Source organism: Podarcis raffonei, chromosome 7 (genome assembly GCF_027172205.1).
Source record: "Podarcis raffonei isolate rPodRaf1 chromosome 7, rPodRaf1.pri, whole genome shotgun sequence".
NCBI classification, from domain to species: Eukaryota; Metazoa; Chordata; class Lepidosauria; order Squamata; family Lacertidae; genus Podarcis; species Podarcis raffonei.
This window is the reverse complement of record NC_070608.1, coordinates 73,018,328-73,037,918: the sequence shown is the minus strand read 5'-3', so window position 1 is coordinate 73,037,918 and position 19,591 is coordinate 73,018,328. Positions and strand designations below refer to the sequence as shown.

Sequence of the window (19,591 nt, the reverse complement as noted above, 5' to 3'; positions counted from 1 at the left end):
ACATGAGGAGAAAGTCGCATGGATGGGTTGCGAAATTGAGTATGAAGACAATCAGGATGAATCTTTGTAACAAGTGATGATAAATAGATTTATTTGGGAAGTATGCTAACTTTACTATTGGGGGAAAGTTGCAAGAGCAAAAATAAACATTGCTGTATAGTCAGGCTGAGTTACCTACATTTACTGGTCCCTGCAGCTGGCATGGAGGCAGTTGCCTAGGTTGAAAGCAAACATGGCATTCTGATGTCATCCATGATGTCACAAACAAGATAAGCTCAAATGATCAAAAAGTGAGGAACAGTTAACAGTCAGACACAGTCTGAACAAAGTCAGGATGGATCTTCATAACTGGTGAGTGTAAATAGGTTTGTTTGGGAGCTGTATCAGCATTATCAAAGTTAAAAGATTTGCAGATTGCTAAATCCTAATCTGCCAACTTCTAACACCTTGCCCAAGGACCTAACATAAAGAATAAGAGGACAAGAAGAACATACATTTAAAGAAGATTGGAAAATGTTTATTGAATATATGAGGAGAGATTGTGTACACTTGAAAACATTGGCAGAATTAAGATAAATTCAACAGTGTAAAAAAGTTTTGATGGATGTAACAATGGAATAGTGAATGGTTTAGTGTTTATGTAAAATATGCAGGAATTTATGTTATGCAAACTGAATCATGGAAAGAGAAGAAGGGAAGTCATTGATATTTCCTGTATATTTTAGAAGATATATTCTAATTACAAATAACATTTTTTCTTCTTAAGAAAAAACAACACCCATCTCAAAATGTTGATGTATAAGAAAGCCAGCAGAGGGGGTACGAGTCAGTTAGCAGCTATCCTCAAGCTTAGCTAGGGTTGCCATATTTCAAAAAGTAAAATTCCTGACAACCGAAAAGCTCTTTTTAGGAAGACCCCAAAATTGTTGAACTTCTTTTTAGGAAACCACAAAAATAGTGATTTTAAGCTTTTTGAGCTGTTTCCACTGCTATTTCCATCTTGTAGCCATAAAAAATTCCCCCTGACACCATTATTTACACCCGAAAACCAGGACTTGTCAGCAGTGCTTTTTCCTGGGGGCACCCCTAAACATTTTGTGAATCTGTTTGGCCTCACTGAGAGGCAGTATGAATAGGAAAATGAGAGTACCCCTAAATATATATATATATATATATATTTAAGAAATTAAGCCCTGCTTGTCAGGAATTTTCTTGATGTATGGCAAGCCTAAGCTTAGCTACCACAGACAGCAAACAAGTTGAGGATCCTAGTCTTGAATTTTCTCTTTCTAGCAACGCAGTGGAATTCACCTGACTATCTGTCACCAAGACTCTCAGGTAGGATTTACTGCACATCCTATGTTTGCAAAAATCTATATGTAATGAGGAAGAGAATGGCTGTAGCCTGTAGCATAGTGGAAAAAAGATTATCTTGGATTGCAGAAGATCCCAGGTTCTTTTCTCTCTTTTTTGGAAAATAATTTTTATTTGGTTTTACAAACGCAGAGTTAGAACAACGCAAAAGAAATACCCATATTTACAGATTCCTCTGAATGTCTAGACTCCCCCCCGCATCACCTACATGGGTACTATTGTCAATGTTTTCAACTGCATATTTTTTTTTCCATATTCCTTAATTCTTAGGAATGTTGAGTTGTGTCGTAGAGAGAGGTATCCTGCAATGGCTGCTAAGAAGGAATAATAATAATAACAGCAATAACAGCAATAACAACAATAACAGCAATAACAGCAATAACAACAACAACAACAACAATAATTAATAATAATTTATTATTTATACCCCACCCATCTCGGTGGCTTCCAACAGAATATATATATATATGTATAGTGATAAAACATCAGTCATTAAAAAGTTCCCTAAACAGGGCTGCCTTCAGATATCTTCTAAAAGTCAGATAGTTGTTTATTTCTTTGACATCTGATGGGAGGGCGTTCCACAGGGCAGGTGCTACTACCGAGAAGCTCTCTGCCTGGTTCCCTTTAACCTTACTTCTTGCAGTGAGGAAATCTCCAGAAGGCCCTTGGCACTGGACCTCAGTGTCCGGGCTGAACGATGGAGGTGGAGATGCTCCTTCAAGTATACTGGGCCAAGGCCATTTAGGGCATTATAGGTCAGCACCAACACTTTGAATTGTGCTCGGAAACATGCTGGAAGCCAATGTAGGTCTTTCAAAACCAGTGTTATATGGTCTCGGCAGCCACTCCCAGTCACCAGTCTAGCTGCCGCATTCTGGATTCATTGTAGTTTCCGGGTCACCTTCAAAGGTAGCCCCACACAGAGCACATTGCAATAGTCCAAGAGGGAGATGACTAGAGCATGCACCACTCTGGCGAGACAGTCTGCGGGCAGGTAGGGTCTCACCCTGTGTACCAGATGGAGCTGGTAGACAGCTGCCCTGGACACAGAATTGACCTGCACCTTCATGGACAACTATGAGTCCAAAATGACTCCCAGGCTGTGCACCTGGTCCTCCAGGGGCACAGTTCCCCCATTCAGGACCAAGGAGTCCTCCACACTAGCCCACCCCCAAGTACTTCTGTCTTGTCAGGATTCAGCCTCTATCTGTTAACCGCCATTCATCCTCTAACTGTCACCACTTATGATTTTTCTTTCAGTGGCTAGGACTTCAAATATTAAGAAGTGAAGCAATTGGCAGAACTTTCCTTCATGCCTGGAGGTTCTCAGGATGTTAATGCTTCAATTTCCCTTTGATTTATCAGGGTCTTTTGAGCCACCCCTCTCCGCACAATATTTATTGTATGTTTCATTGTGTACCTCAGTGCTTATTATTTCCAGTAAAATTCAGTAAAATACCTTTATTATTGCCAATGGATTTTCACAGCACAGTATGTGAGCTTTTGAGTTCCCACAGACCTCTTTCTCTAGCCGGATGGTTTTCCTGCTGTGTCACACTGTTTTCCATTTTCACTTCTATAATGTGTGAAGAAAAGCTTCCAAGTGAAGTGAAATTCAAACCAGACTTCCTTTTTTTAAAAGTCCCTATACATTTTCTTCCATGAAGTTGTAAGCATCCTCTTTGGAGAATTACAATCTGTCATGCAACCCAATGGGTCACGTCTACTCATAATTAAGATCCATTGAGTTCAATGGAATTTATTCCCATCTCAGGAAACATTGTATAGGCTTGTAACTGTAATCATAATTTAATCATTCTTTCACAGCTTTCTTTTTTATCAAAATGCATAGGGTGGCAATTGGCCAAGTCACACTCAGACTGAACATAACTTAGTCCAGGGTAGGGATATAATAAAAAGGATTATAAGAAAGAGGGAGAAGGGAGAGCAGGCTTATCTACACAGAATTTACTTCACTTGAGAATCATGGATATTGATTGTGTGAACATAGTCTGTAACATTGTGCCAACCCAGAGGTCAACATAATAATATGCTATATTTACAAAAACAATGTATGCAAGTTAATACATTAGCAGGATTTTTTTTAAAAAACAACTCTTGTAATGTTATATATAATGTGTAAACTTGGAGGTAATTAGAGATAAAGATTTTATTGACATGCATAAATGAAGATAATACAAAGGAACCAGGGGAGGGAGGGAAGTCACAGGATTAAAGTAATCTCAGAATGTGGATTTAAAATCAATTGTTTATATAGTTGTTTTAAACGTTTTAGTTTATGGGGGTTTTTTTCTTTAATGCAACGATTTTGTTTTTCTTTTTTGTGAAAATTAATACAAAGATTATATAATAATGCTAAATTCGCAGTTCTGGGAAACGACCTGTGAAAATCAGAATAAATCATTGGCCTTTGGTTCTGGGCTCATATTCCAGCTTACATTAACTAGCATAAGAAAAGCTATTAGTTTTCAGCCATAATTAATCACCAGCTTTTCTAGTTCTGATTTTCATGTTAAAACAGACAACTTTATGGGATAGGATTCCTGCCCTCAAACACACACAATTTGTACTGTTTATCAACCTTTTTTGAAACATATTTTATGGTGTCATTGTTTCCCTGGCTTCTACTTGTTCCCGAATCAGTAAAATTGATGATATCCCCAAATCAGAGATTGTGCAATGAACAGAGCAATGTCTTAATACTACAACTGATGTGCTGATGCCACCAAGCATTTAAGGTGATGTGGAACCATCTAGCCAAACATATTTTGCCATATCAGAGATGAAGAACCTCCAACCTGTGGTTGGATCTGGTCCTCAGAAGGTTCCCATCTGGCCTCCAGGACCTCTTCTTCTCAGCCCCACTTTTCTCCCCACTTCCTTCCTCGCCAGCAGAGAAGAGCAGCAACTTTGGTGTGTGTGTGTGTGTGTGTGTGAGAGAGAGAGAGAGAGAGAGAGAGAGAGAGAGCGGAGTGGTCCTGCCAACTTCTGACCTGGATCTGCCCACTTATGGGATGTCATTTCCCTGAAGGAATGTAGTCCTTGGCAAGGGAATAATTTTCATCTCAAGGCTAGATGATGCCATCCCTCAAGGCAATGAGAACTGTATATAATGACAAACAGAAGCAACCTAAATGGAAAAGCAACAAAAGCTTTTCAGATAAAGTGCTAGAACATTTCTAGAAAGGGGCAGCATTTTTCAGCACTGACCAACGTTTCTATGAACAGTGTGTGTTTTCCAATAAGCTTCCCGGAGAATGCAAATGTTTTGAAGCTGAAATATAACTGAAAAGTTTCAAATTCTCGGGCTCAGTTCATAACTTAATTGAAAATGGACTAGATGTAATGTCAAAACTATGTTACCCGGACTCCCCTTATTTTCTACTCGTAAAGCCGTTTGATCAGGAGAAAAGTAAATGTTGTGATTATGCTTTGATTTAAATTAAAATCATGCTAACAGCCATGCCATTATTCCATCAACATTGCTAATTTCATCTCCATCCATTTATTTCATGGACAGTTAATATCTACTTTTGAAAGAAATGACATTGGGTCATTTCTTTAATGATACTAACTGTCTCAGTTATTTCCCATCCCTAATAAACAGGCACTTGAGACAAGGGGAGTAATAATGTCCATTACATGGTATTTAAAATCTCACAGGGGGTCTTGTAGATTCCCTAGGACAATTCCGATTTGAGAGGTGATAATTTAGGCAGACTTCAGCACTGAGACTCACTGATCTTTACTAACATTTACTCTGATATTAAAAGAATGTGTGTGGGCATTTTCACATTGGAATAACAACAAATAGACCTGCCCACTCAAGAGGAAAGGAAGCTCAATTATGGATGATGGGGGGGAATTCGAGGGGGAGAGGAAGAGAAGAGAAGTGAAGTATCTGCCTCTAGCTCAGTGTGGGAAAACTTTATCAGCTCAAGGGACATGTACCTTCTGAAGGAATGGGTTTCACTTCCACGGCAACCTTTCAAGGGCCACATGGCACTGGTGCGTAGGGCCGAAACAAACGTGGGTAGACTTTCACTTTGGAACAGTAAAAACCAGACTTCTACATGCAGTCAGGTCCTATCACTCATCCTGTCAGTTTGCATTTCTTAATGCAGAAAGTATTGATCTGATGTGTAGAGATCTTTCCTTTTCTGATGAATTCAAGAGGGTTCTGGAAGCTTCTCTGTATGGAAGAAACTTCATGACTGTTTGGGTTACACCTTTTGGAAGCTGAGTACAGCTGGTTTGAACTGGTTCTCTTATCTCTTCCCATATATATATATATAGGCCACAAGGAGCCTGGGATTTACTTTCTTTCTCTTTCTATCTCTCTTCCTTCTGGTGTGGTGTTCTGTACATAGTATGCTTAGTGTTAAGGTTTAGTCTGGTTCTAAGTTTATAAGTTTTTGTAGGGGCTGCAATTGTTTTTATGGACTGTGCCAATCCTGAATGTACTGGATTTGTGACCATTATGCTCATTTGCCTTCAGTAGCAAGTAAAGCTCTGCTGGATGAAATACAATTGCCTTTGGTCTATTTTTGGGAACTGCTGTATCACGTTGAAGTTTTTCCCCTTCCTCCAGCGCTAGTGCAACATATCCAAGCCAGCAAGGGGTGAAGTGCAGACAGACATTCCCAGGTTCAATCCCTGCCATCTCCAGGTAGGATTGAGAAAAACTCCTTGCTTCAATAACTTTATATTTCTTTCTTTTACTGTCCAGCCTCCTGTGGCATTTGCCTCCTAGGTGGGTCGTAAGGAAAGGGTTAAATGAGTGTGAAGTGATTGGCCAGTGGGAACCCAAGGGGAGGAGTTAGAGTTAGGGTTGGAGTTGTGTGGAAGTCAGTTGAGAGTTGGGAGTTGGAGAAGGAAGAGGGAGGATCAGTCTGTGGGTTGGTCGAGTTGTGTTGTGAGAGAGTGAGAGGAACTGTTAGGTGGAGTCAGATAGATAGTTGGGATAATCAGTTTGAAGTTGTTAGGAATGTATAGGTCAGCATAGAAACTAAGATTAAGGAACTGACAAGAAAAATTAACTGAAACCTTAAACTTGTTCATGCTTATAAAAATAAACTTGATTATTTGTTAATGTTAACAACTGTCTGGACTCCATGTGTATCCGAAAGAAACGGGTTGGTGGCAGCGAAGAAAGCAATCACAGTGGTGGCACAGGGATCAATAGACCATCAAACGTCCGGGGACCCTGTGTGATCGCCACACCTCCCTTTCCCCACTCTCAGCTGTTCCCCAGTCAGCTGAGCAACACAGGAAAAACGGGAGCCTCCCCACAGTATGCTCAGGCTGTATATAAGGGTAATAAAAGAAATATCATAAAGACACCACCTGCACATAATTATCCAAAAGAAAACACAAACCCTGGGTAAGGAAGCCTGGTGCCCCTGGAACCCCTGGGAGATTGGGGTGGTGGGTTACAATATAAAGCAGTTTAATTCACATGGCAGCACCAAAATAGGCTTTCATTTATAGGCTCTTTTATATGCAATACAAAACAAATCTCCAAAATATACAGCGCCCATGAGCAAATGTAATTTAATCTGGTGCACAAATGCAGTGAATGTCACCCATTTGGTTTTCTGCAATGTGCTGTTACATAGAGCTGCCCTTTACAGTGGTACCTCGGGTTAAGTATATAATTCATTCCAAAGGTCTGTTCTTAACCTGAAACTGTTCTTAACCTGAAGCACCACTTTAGCTAATGGGTCCTCCTGCTGTTGCCGTGCCGCCAGAGCATGATTTCTGTTCTCATCCTGAAGTAAAGTTCTTAACCCGAGGTACTATTTCTGGGTTAGCGGAGTCTGTAACCTGAAGCGTATGTAACCCGAGGTACCACTGTATGATGTTTTGGAAGCTGCACTTGGTGCAAAGTTATGCCGGTCATCTCTCAGAGCAGGCCGGAAGGAGCATAACACACCTGCCTCGTTTATCTGAAATAGCTTTTGTCGGGCTCATTTCAAGGTGCTGCCTATGGCATTTAAATCCCTAAATGACATCGCCTCATATGCCTGAAGGTGTGCCTTTTCCTACGAATTCTGTTATGCCCCCACTGGAGGAATCCTCTTCGAAGAAGGACCTGGAGCTCCCCAAGGCAAACATCACAGAGAAATAGTCCCTGCCAGCAGACTGAGAGGCAGAGCAAGGTGATTTAGGGCCTTTCACAGTTATGGCAACTCAACATTTGCCTCAGGACACAGGAATCAGAGGTGGAGGTTGAGCGACCATTGAGTCCTAAGGAATGCAAGTGGAGCAAGATCTCAGTAGTAAAGGGATACCCAGGAACAAGCTACTCCTCTGAGTAGACCAAATCCCTCAGGCAACCTGAATGAGATGCAGCTGTCCTTTGGTTGGGGCTCTGAAGACTCAGGTTTAAAAGCCATCAGTTCCAAGCACAGAACCTAGATTGGTGTTGCCAACATGTTTCATCAGTGTTGAATCCCAGTTATTGAAGTAAAGGGGAGGTTTATCACATTGTTCCATGGGAATAGTAGTCTGTGGACTGTTTGGACCAGGGAGTTGGTCAACGTCTGGCTGGTGAGCCTAAATTAGTTCTACAAGGGTTCTAGTTTTGTCTATGAGGCATTTCCCCTCAAAACTATGCTCACCTGTGTCACATCTGATGTCACATCTGGTATCAGGTGAGAGGCAGGTGGAGATGCAATTGCCAATGGGCAATTGGGAGCCTTAGCACGTAATCCTGATTTTGTACTTTGGCAAGGGAGGCTTGGTGTCAATCAGGTGACTGGCAGTGAGGGCAAGCCAGTTGGAATCGTCTTTGCTGCTGAAAGGTCCAGAGCACAGCTGATCCTAGCAGAAAGTGGGACTTGAAGGCAGTGCTTAGCAGATCTGTGGGATCGGCTGCCCTACAAAGGGGCTTGCAAAGAGTCTTGTTCCGTGGTTTGAAGTTCTGACAACAAGCCAATCAGCATCACTCCAAAGCACCATGCCAGGTTCTTTGCAAGCCCTGTATGATGCTTTGAATTCCCCATGACGGTGGATATTTTGAAGTGCCACCTCACCTGACATTGTGATGATAGGTGATTGACAGATGAGCAGGGCTACCCAGAAGGCAAAGGGGTGATAAATATCTGTTCCACTGATGAGATTCTTTTTCCCACTGCTGCCACAGAGTAACAGAAATTTCATCTACCCAGTTTATAACAGACCTACTTGGGAGTGAGATCCATTATACACAGTGCCTAAGGCTGACTTTTCAGTATGCATAAATGAGATTGCACTAATTCATTAAAACAACAACAACAACAACAACAACAACAACAACAACAATAAATAATTTATACCCCACACAACTGTTTGGGTTTCCCCAGCCATTCTGGGTGGCAAAACATCAGGCATTAAAATTTTCCCTATATAGGGGTGCCTTTCAAGTGTGCTTAGCTACATTTTAAATAGAACGTAAAAGCTGATTTGTGGAAGGTTCAGTGACCAATATTTTACTTTTGTCTTCAGCAGAAAATTTGAACTCTTGAGATATTGTTCACATATCTACTTCTCAAAACAGTTTCGGACATACAGCCTTCAAGAAGGGAGGAGGGGATAGGATTCTGCAGGGCTGCAAAGTATTTTTATATGTCGCAGGAATAAAACACAACATTCTAACAACATTAATCAAAGATCTATATCTTTCTAAAAGGCCTCTCTCATAATAAAAACTCAAGGAGAATAGACCTTGCCTCCAAAAGGCATTTGGTCTTGATAGAATGATTGTCTTGCAATCCATAGGCTTCAAAACTATAAAAAGTAGTAAGAGATGAGAGATTGTGCAAAGGCTTGTGTTTACTTTACATTATAGGTTTCCCTTTCAGCCATGGGGCTGAAAACTGAAACAGAAGTAGACAGATTCATGCATTGCCATGCCAGCTCTCTCTGCTAGATTTAGGCATATAATATATAACAATGATTACATACTACGGGGGTGGTCCACATGATAACCCCCCCCCCAGATGTTGTGGACTGCAGTTCCCATCAGTCCCATCTAACATTGCCAATTGTTAGGCGTGATGGAAGTTTCAGTTCACAACATTTGGAAAGCAACATGTTGGCTACCCTGGAGCTACTGTATGATGCCAGAGACAAATCCAGCTCCCTGAGTAGTACCCCCAGTTGCCAATCCAGGAGAAAAAAGAGCTTTTGAATGAATTGGATTGGGACGTAATCACAGTCCATTTTGGAAATAACTGCTGGCCCTCTGCATTTCATCCCCCCACCCCATTAAAGCAGACCTTCAACATCGTAATAGTGTTAAAGTGATCAAGTCTGGTATGTTATATCAGAGATCCCTTCACAAGGTCTTTCCCTCAGCAGTCATTTTTGACCTTGCCAGCAGAATCTCTGGATAAGCTGGGCAGCAGCACAACCCATTCTGACAACTTGGTCAATTTATCTGAGAAAGGCCCAGGTGTGAGTTGTCTTACCTTTTCGTAGCCAGTAACGGCTCACTGTGTGGTCTGAATAATGACACAAATTGGGGCGACTTAAGGGTCTCTACAAACCCTCCAAAGTTGGATGTCAGTAACTCTCTGAGTTGGACTGGGGCTCCCACAAAGCCTTGTGTCATTCTGCTTCTGAACTTTTCTGTATGTTTCTTTGGGTAAATGGGCTTTTCAAGAAGTGAGGGTGTTCAAAATGTTGCCTGAGGAGCACTGAAGAGCTCTGGTTTGTTTGTTTTTAAAGCAAAGCAACAGAAAATTTTATTTTTAGTCCAAAATGTCATGTAAGGGGTTTTATTTGTAATAAAATAAAAAAAACCAAACCTGTGTTGTTCTGCGTTAACAAAAACAAAACAACTCCCCAGTGCTCTTCAAAACTCTGCAGGCAGTGTTCTAGACAGCCTCATGTTGTATGGCCTCATGAACTCATAAAGGTATTTTAGAAGGCTTGTGAAGCCTATCAGAGGACTCACATAACCACCAGAAGGAAAGGCCACTGTGAAGCGGCAAAGTTTTTTAAAATAAAAAAGCAGAATAAGAACCACCCAGCCATCTGTTAGTTATTTTAAGCGAGAAAGACACAAACCCCTGCTCTTCCCCACTCACAAGGGATAAAAGAGAAATGTGAATCTTTTATTTCCACCACAAAAAGCTTCTAGAGACCTATTTGACTGCAATTTGGTAGACTTTAAACACTCTTTGAAGGGTTTATGTGCCTGTAAATTTCATCCACTTTGGCCAAAAGGGGAAAAGTTAAAGCAATTTTACATTCCATTATGGCAAGTGGTGAACATAGCGCTTCATTTTATAGTGTTACTCAGAACCTGAAACACAGATTAAAGTGGTGAGAGCACAGAGGAACTTGGAAAACGACTGGAATTTTAAACTAGGCAGAGAAATAGATACAAGGCAAATCTTGGGGCGCGCACCCACTCCTACTGAATGCACCCCTCAGCAGTGTGACAGCAGGACAAGGAGGTGCTTGCTCCAGACTAAAGCTTGCTGTCACACATTCTTGTTATAGTAGCTTTGTATAAGTGCCAGGTTTGCGACTGAAGGAGATGAGGAGAAGCTTGTAAAGAGGCTCTGTCGCCTCTGCAACAAGGGATAGTTCTGTCTGTGGATGCCAACATTACTCAGAGATAGAGGAGGTAGTTTGCATCATGTGATTCACTACTCTTCCATCAGCATGAGGAACACAATGTGAAAAGTGTAGCTGCTAATGTGGGAACGGGGAACCCGTTGCTCTTTAGATTTTGTTAGACTAAAGCTTTCATTAGCCCCCTGTGGAAGAAAGGGGTTAAGCTCACCGCATGTACTGTGTTAAAGGAAAATATAATGAAAATGATGTATAGATGGTATTTGACCCCTGTTAAATTAGCTAAGATTTATCATAACTGTGATAACTTATGTTGAAAATGTAAAGAAAAAGAAGGAACTTTTTATCACATGTGGTGGACCTGCCCCAAGGTGAAAGACTTCTGTTTATAATTTTGTAAAAATTAGTAAAAAAAATTGGGGGCAGGGAAAGTTTTCATTAGCCCCTGAAAATTGACCACGCTGACTAGGGATGTTTTGAGTTGGAGGCAAAGAACATCCAAACCACCACAGGTTCGAAGGGGTCTTGAGTGCCATCCAAAGCCACTCCATATTCAGTGCAACAAAGGCAGTGCCATACTGAGAGCAAAGGGGCAAATGCCTTCCCCCCAGTTTTGATGGCAGCCAACTGACAACCCTGGTTGGGAGAGGAACAGCAGGCCTAGTGTCAGTGGTCAGCCAGGTTGGACACTGGCCAAAGATCCCAGGTGACCAGCAACCCAACCTGGCTTTGCCACAACTCACTGCTCTCCCTGCTCAGCAACGGGAGCATTGGATTTGTGGGAAATTAAGATGGTGGGCGGTTCTGTGAATGGCGACTGAACATAGCTCCCATTCAAAAGTAGGACCACCACTCACCCACTGCTAACATGCTGTTCTGGGATTTCACTCGTGTGTGTGCACTGGGAAAGCTATCAGTGGTGCTATGCCATGAGCCTCCTGAAATCTGGTGCTGGCCCTGAAAGGGATCCTAATTCTGTGGCAGGGTGTCCATCATTGTCCGATGAATAGTTGAGCAGAGAGTCCTATCTCTGTGAAACTTCTAAAGGTTCTTCATAATGTAACCTGAAGGATTAATTATTTAGGGTGGGAACTTCTCCATAAAGCTAGCAATTATGCCAAACCAGAAAGTCTCAAGAGAAACAAAATGTGGCAATAAATCTTTTCCATTTCTATAATTAAGTGTCACATTTCTTCTTGGAATCCATTTCTAGCAAATGGGTGCAGAATAAAAATGTAATGTGGATGTTGATCTCATCGGAGCAAATATGATTGAAATTCATGACCATTTTCTGGTTGGATGTGCAGAACGGAGAACAATTGCCTGTATTAAAAGGCATTTTTAAAAGGTTCAGTAAGGGACAGCACTTAAAATAATGAGCAAGTAAAGAAGCATGGGATTGATGCTACACCTCATGTCATAGCACAAAAGTGACCATGGGGAAGAACTATGGAAAGAAGGCCCAGTTCACCCAGTCTTTGTGTCTTGTCTCTCTTTAGTTCCATACATGGTCACAAAACCATCTCTTAAGATTAAAACAGAAAATACTGACGTTTTAACAAAACATGTAGTGTTTTGAAGCCAACCAAATCCTCCCTAGAAATAGTGTAGGAACTGGAACTTAAAAATAACCTCCCCTATCTATGGTTTCCATAACCCCCAGTTGGCAGCTGTAGCACTGAAGGAACTGAGATGACATTTGCTGCTCCTATCACATTTTGCAGCACCCCTTACCTGAAGGATGGATTTTGGCCTCTGCCCTAAATTGTTTAGAAATTATTGACTTAACATTCACCTTAAACCGCAGTTCATTTACACTGGAGTTAATAGTTGGCTCCTATGGTGTCAGTGCCTTTAAATCAAAAACCTGGGTTTGTGTGTGCTGTGAATTGGGCTGTAAATGATCTCAAATGAGATGAAGTCAAGACATAATACAGTACATTGGCACACCTTTGAATGATCCACAGTCACAGACATTAATCAAAATGTGTGTAGACTGTTCAGTCTCCCTGAAGTCACTGTAAAATAGATAAAATCAGCACAATTCAGCTGGGGGCTCTACATGGGTGGGAGCAGGCTTCCATGAATAGATCCCTATGTATCAATGTGCAACACATGTGGTTCCCCAACTTGATCCAATGAGTAGGGCTGGATGTGCACTGCCCAGTAAAAGAAGCTGGAAGCTCACCAATCAGCTGTTGGTGGGAGCAGCCTAGTGCCTTTCAGATGTTTTTTTGAATGCAACATCCATCCCCCCAACACTTTTTAGTTTGGAGGGCATCCTGGAAATTGTACGCTGCCCACCTATGCGACAAATTAGTGAACTGGTTGGAACAAGACCACATTCTTTCAGAAGCGCAGGCTGGTTTTAGGGCAAATCGGTCAACTTTAGACCAGGGCCTTGTTCTCCAACATCTTGTGGAGAAATATACATCAAGAAAAGGAGGTTCCCTATATGTGGCCTTTATAGATTTCAAATCTGCTTTTGACTTAATACCGAGGGACAGGTTTTGGGGAAAGCTAAGCGCCGCAAATATAAATAAACACCTACTGTATCTCATTCACAGTCTATATGAAAATACACGGATCCGGGTAAGGTGTGACCGACAGGGCCACCTATCCAAGGAAATCCAAATCCACCAGGGGGTCAGGCAAGGGTGTGTCCTTGCGCCTACTCTATTTAACTTCTATATCAACTCGCTAGTAGGAAATATGGAGAAAGAAAATGTCCATCCCCCCAAATTGGCTGGTACGCCCCTCCCGGTCCTTTTATATGCGGATGACACAGACTTAATGTCTTTTTCTTGTGTTGGATTAAGAAAACTTTTGAGATCTCTTACCAAATATTGCAGCATCGAACAACTAACAATTAACTACAACAAATCCAAAGTCATGGTGTTCTCTAAAAAAAGGAGGAGGCATAAATGGAGAATAGACAATCGCTCAATAGAACAGGTAGCAACCTTTAAATACCTGGGTGTAACCTTCCAGGAAAGGGGCTCCTGGTGCTTTCAGATTAATAATACTATTGCAAATGCAGAAAGATCTACCAAAGCGTTAATAAGATTCTTCTATGGGAAAGGGGGCCAATACATACCGGCAGCCTCCCAGGTCTTTGCTGCCAAAATACTATCACAATTGTTATATGGATCCCAGATCTGCAGCTTTAAAAGCCTTACTCTCTTAGAGGCATTCCAAACTAAGTTTTTCCGCTGCCTGCTGGGGATCCCCTCTTGCGTATCCAACATAGCGGTCCGTTTGGAGGTTGGGCAAATTCCTATCAGTACTCGGATATGGATATTGAAGATCCATTATTGGCTAAAGCTTATTTTCTTCCCGGTTGGGCTGGCACCTTTAACCTTACTAGATACCTACCAATCCAAATGGAAAGCTACACTGCTGGAAAAGCTTAAAGGCTTGGGGATCCCACAGCAGACCTTGATAGCGACAGGCTTCGAGAAAGCTAGGACTACAATTCGCCAGCGTATCTGGGACGTAGAATTACAATGCCACATGAGCGAAATGATTAAACATCCAGCAATAAGGGACCATGGGAGAGGTTTCTCTCCAGCTAACTATCTGTCATGTCTTCAGGTACCCAAATACAGACGGTCTTTTACCCTTGCCAGATTCAACGTTCTCCCTTCTGCCTTACTTCAGGACAGATTTGAGGGTAAACCATACACAGCACGGGTCTGCCCTTGTGGCTCGTTGGAAGTTGAAACTGCTTCACATGTACTATTACGTTGTCGTTTTTATGAGGATATACGTTTGACTTTTATTACACCTGTTTTGCAAAAGTCCAGGAAAGAATCGGAACACCATAGTTTAAAACTACTGCTAGAGGACAAGAATCCCAAGACCACATTAAATGTAGCTAAATTCTGTGTGTCTGCAATCAATCGCAGGAAGCAAGTGGTATTCCATAGTGACTAAACCCCTAAATGTTAATTACAGGGGGCACGCTAATAATTAATTTTAATTTTTATATTTAAATCCTTGTTATATTCATATTGTTTTTTGTATTTCTGATATATATTTTTTATGATCTGTGATATTGTGTGTGTTGACGCTGGTCTGTGACCGTATTAATAAATTCATTCATTCATCCTGGAAACGCTGCCAAGTTGGAAGCTGACATGAAAGCTTCATACTACCAAGCATTGCAATTTTAGTTGCACAATGCTAAAGAAAAATAAAGACCCTATCTTCAAATCAAATCAAATACCTTTATTGGCAGCACAATATAAAATGTTTCAAATCACTGGGATAATTTAAAGGACAAGGGTGAAGTTGTCAACGGTTAGAAGGTCACACTGTGGTTGCACTTAGATATTCTGCTATGCCCAGGCTATTTACCGAAGGGATGGTTCGTTCGGAACCCTTTTGGGTAAAATTGTGGCTAAAAAGGAAGCTACTAGAGCAGTGATATCTTTGCCCTGATCTGCCAGGAGAAATAAAGACCCTGTCTTGGCTATCTCATGGGTTGGCATAGACACCTTCCCCTCAAAAAGTATATGATAAATGTGTACTGCATCTATGAAACATGCCATAAACAGCACCCCAATTCACAAAGGGGTGAATAGCTCTGAACGAGCAGTTTGAGCCTAGTACTAGTATAAACTTGTCACTCTTCAGACACCCAAACTCAATATGCAAACACTCAGGCTATGGCCAACTGGCGTGTGTGTGGTCACAAGTGAGGCTGGTGACACTGCCTACTCTCTCTGGCAATCACAATTGCTTTCCATGCAATAAATAATGAGTGAAGAGAACTTGTTTCCACTCTCACTTGATATTACTTCAGAGCTTTTAAAGAGAAAGGCATGGGATCCCTCTGAGATGCTGGATTAAAATATCAACACATTGTCTTTCTAAAGTGGCACACCTCTATGAAATTAACCCCACCCAAGGGATTAGAATGTGGTCTAAACCTCAATCCATCTCAGCTAAAAGAAAAGAACTCACCCTGAAACTCACTTACAGATGGTACCTAACACCATGGAAACTGGCGCTGATACACCCAAGTGCCTCACCAAAATGCTGAAGAGGATGCGCCTCCACAGGCACATACCTCCACATGTGGTGGGAATGCCCCAAAATCCAACTCTTCTGGACATCAGTCATACAAGAAATAAGCAAAATAACTAAACAAATATTGGAAGTAACCCAAGAACTGGTCCTACTGAACATCTTCCCAGATATTAATGCCCACTCACATTATAAAGAGTTCATAACCCACCTACTCTCAGCAGCCAGAAGCATCATAGCCAGACACTGGAGAGACCTGCCAGGAATAAACATATACCAATGGTATCAAATAGTATGGGAAACAGCCTTATTAGAAAAACTAACCAATAAACTGAAACTGACACAGGGACAAATGGAAGAAGACACCTTCACCCCTCTATGGTTCCCCTTTATCAAATATACAGCCCAACAAGACAACAACAAGAATCCGCTGAGAGCATGCAAATCAATATGACTAACCTGACCCCAAAACCCACCCTCTTACACACTCACACATAAACAAATCTCATTACAGCCAACCAAAGTCAACCAACCATACGGTAGGCCACTCCAACCTCTTTCACCACCAAGGAAATATAGCAAGCAAATAGAAAGAGAACCCACACAAGTGACACTGACACAAAACCTCACACATACACTAAGTAGAAAAATAGAAGCATTGCCCAACCCAACCCACTCACCATTCCCCCTCTCTCTCTTCCCCCCTCTTCCCCCCAGCCTAATACTGCATGCAACACTAATGGCTCACAACAAATGAAACTGATCTGTAGAAAACACAACTTGAAAAAAGAGACAATGCATGTATTTTTGTAAACTAAGAAATCTTTAATAAAAATTATTAAAAATAAAAATAAAATAAAACGGCACGCTCATGACTTTTACAACGAAGTTTCTCAGTTTTATATAATGGTTTCCAGTCTCTTGGATACTTTCTTATCTTCATCAAAGTAGAGGAAGGCACTTTGATTCCTTTCGAAACCAGGAAACTCCCAATATGAACAGAAAGTTGGAAACCCTAGACATGTGTTGTTGGGGATTTTTTTAAAGCCTCTGAAACTTTTGGTCCCATTACTGTGTTTCCCATGAGACTGAGAGTTTGGATAATCATCAGATAAATGCATTACACTTGGATGCTTTTCTAATTGGATGTTTAATCTTTTGAAGACTCAGCTGTCACCTGCAAATTTGTTCTTTACGACATGCACACTGGCGTCACATCCCCCTCCCTACTTGGCATCATCTATGGAATTATACATTGCAGTGAAAGCTACCCAGAATGGAAAGGGCTATTTGCATAATTACATACGTGAGACAATTAAAAACACAGCCCATGTGCTTCTGCGGAACACCAAATACGCTTTCCCCGAAAAAGATATGGGGACATTTGTTTGCTTGTAGGTACTACAACAGCCCTGTTCCAGCTTCATGCCAGAGTTGCCACGCATTGTATGCAGGCCAGGTAATATAAGAGGCAGTGCTACAAATCATTTCCCAAAGGGCAGGAGGGATCAGGGAAGACTCGGACTAACATCACTGCAAAGCATAGCCTGGGGACTATGTGCACATGCCCTATTCAGGTATCAATATGCCGGTGGTCATCAACATGGGGATGGGAAAGTAAGCTAGGGCTGTGCAGCAGATACAGCAGGTGTCTAAACAGAATTGAGCCAATTTGGAGGGGTTCCAGGTTTTGATCAAGTTAGTTGTTATGTACTGAGTTGAATAGGATCCAAACTGCAGCAGTCTGATTGGTCCTAGAACAATAGGATCCAAAAGGCAGCAGTCTGATTGGTCCTAGAACAATAGGATTCAGAATGCAGCAGTCTGATTGGTCCTAGAACAATGCAGCAGTATGATTGGTTGGCAGGAACTACCCAATCATGCTCCAGATAGAAGTGAATCCACAACCAGATTGGCTTACAGTAGAATTCCGGAATTAGCCAATCATGTGCAGCCCATTGTGTAAATAATGTATATAAAGCAGATACTTTGAGGGGACTTTCATTCATTCCTCCTCACCACTATGAGCTGAATAAAGAGCATGAAATCACTTCGCGACTCTGAGTATATTTCACTGGCGACGAAGGTGGGATGCCGCTGAGCTGACTGCCACACACAGCACCGCAGCACCGCCACCTGCCGCACCGCTGCCTCGCACCGTGTATCCAGGCTTCAGCTCCGGGACACAAGGAACTCAGAATGGCAACCGACAACAGCTTCTCGCCATTCAACCCAGCATCTGGAGACTGGGAAGCGTACGCCTCCCGTTTCACCTTCCTCCTAGAAGCCAAAGGGGTCACCGACAAAGAAGACGCCAAGAAGAGGGCAATATTCTTCAGCGTCTGCGGAGAGGAGACGTTTGAAATCGCCCGGGCTCTCCTTGCGCCTGAAGACGTCGCTACTGTTCCATACAAAACAATAATGGAACAGCTGAAGGGGCACTTTTCGCCGCAGCCCTCAGTGGTGGCTCGTCGAAATGCCTTCTACGCAAAGCGGCAAGCCCCTGGGGAAACCATAACTGGGTTTGTGACCTCTCTCCGCCAAGCCGCCCGGTTCTGCAACTTCTCAGAGCTGGAGAACATGCTTCGTGACCGCCTCGTCGGTGGCCTGAAGGATGAGAAGCTGCAACGACGCCTCTACGCTAAGAAGGACCTAACGTTCCAGGTCGCTCTGGAGGAGGCCCTGGCAACGGAAGCTGCCGAGAGGTCGACGCAAGAGGCACGGCCGAGCCAGCTGTCCCAACCGAGGGTCCACCACGAAGACCTCACCGACGACTCAGGATCCGACAGGGAGGAGGTGCACCGAGTACAGCAGCGCACTCAAGCAGCCCACATACCACAGCTGCCTCGACGAGAAGGAGGGAACTGCGCAAGCTGTGGAGAAAGTCACGAGAGGAGGACCTGCCGTTTCCGCAACGCAGAGTGCAGGCAGTGCAGAAAATTGGGACACATCGCCCGGGTGTGTCAGGCTCGGCCCACCCAACGCCAGGCATCAGATGACCAATCCAAGAGCCCCAGGTCCCGGGGCCCAACGCACCAAGGCAACTCGACAGAGCTCACGGACTTCCAGGTATACCAGTTGCCCCACCCCAACGTAGAGAAAATTTATGTTGACGTACAGATAGAGGGGCCCCATGCCGCATGGAGCTTGACACGGGTTCAACTCTATCCATAATCTCAGCAAGGACCTTAAGGAAACTGTGTCCTACTGGGGGTCCCAAACTCAGGCCGGCCCCATTCACCCTCCGGGACTTCCAAAAACGTAAGGTCCCCACAATGGGGGTGGGGACCTTCAGGGTGCAATACCGAGGGCGGATGCGGCAACTGGACTTGCTTGTGGTCAAGGGCCCCTACATTAGCTTACTGGGATTGGCATGGTTTGGACCACTGGGGCTAGCCGTCACCGGGGTGAACCACACTAGCTTACAAGTGGACGTGGACGCCATATGCAAGGAATTTCCGGGGGTTTTCGATGGGAAATTGGGACAGTATACGGGCCCCCCCATTGCTCTACAGCTTGACCCCGCAGTACGACCGGTCAGGCTCAAGGCCCGCCGGGTCCCGTTCGCCCTGAAACCCCGTATAGACGAGGAATT

General features: G+C 42.9%; 1 long non-coding RNA gene across 1 annotated transcript; it reads left to right on the top strand.

Annotated features, from left to right (window-relative positions):
- The first annotated feature begins 214 nt into the window (after window positions 1-214).
- LOC128416905 (uncharacterized) lies at window positions 215-3,595 on the top strand. Its single transcript, XR_008331346.1, has 3 exons — window positions 215-351; window positions 1,294-1,338; window positions 2,638-3,595. It is a non-coding gene; the product is annotated as an uncharacterized LOC128416905 (long non-coding RNA).
- Window positions 3,596-19,591: the final 15,996 nt, after the last annotated feature.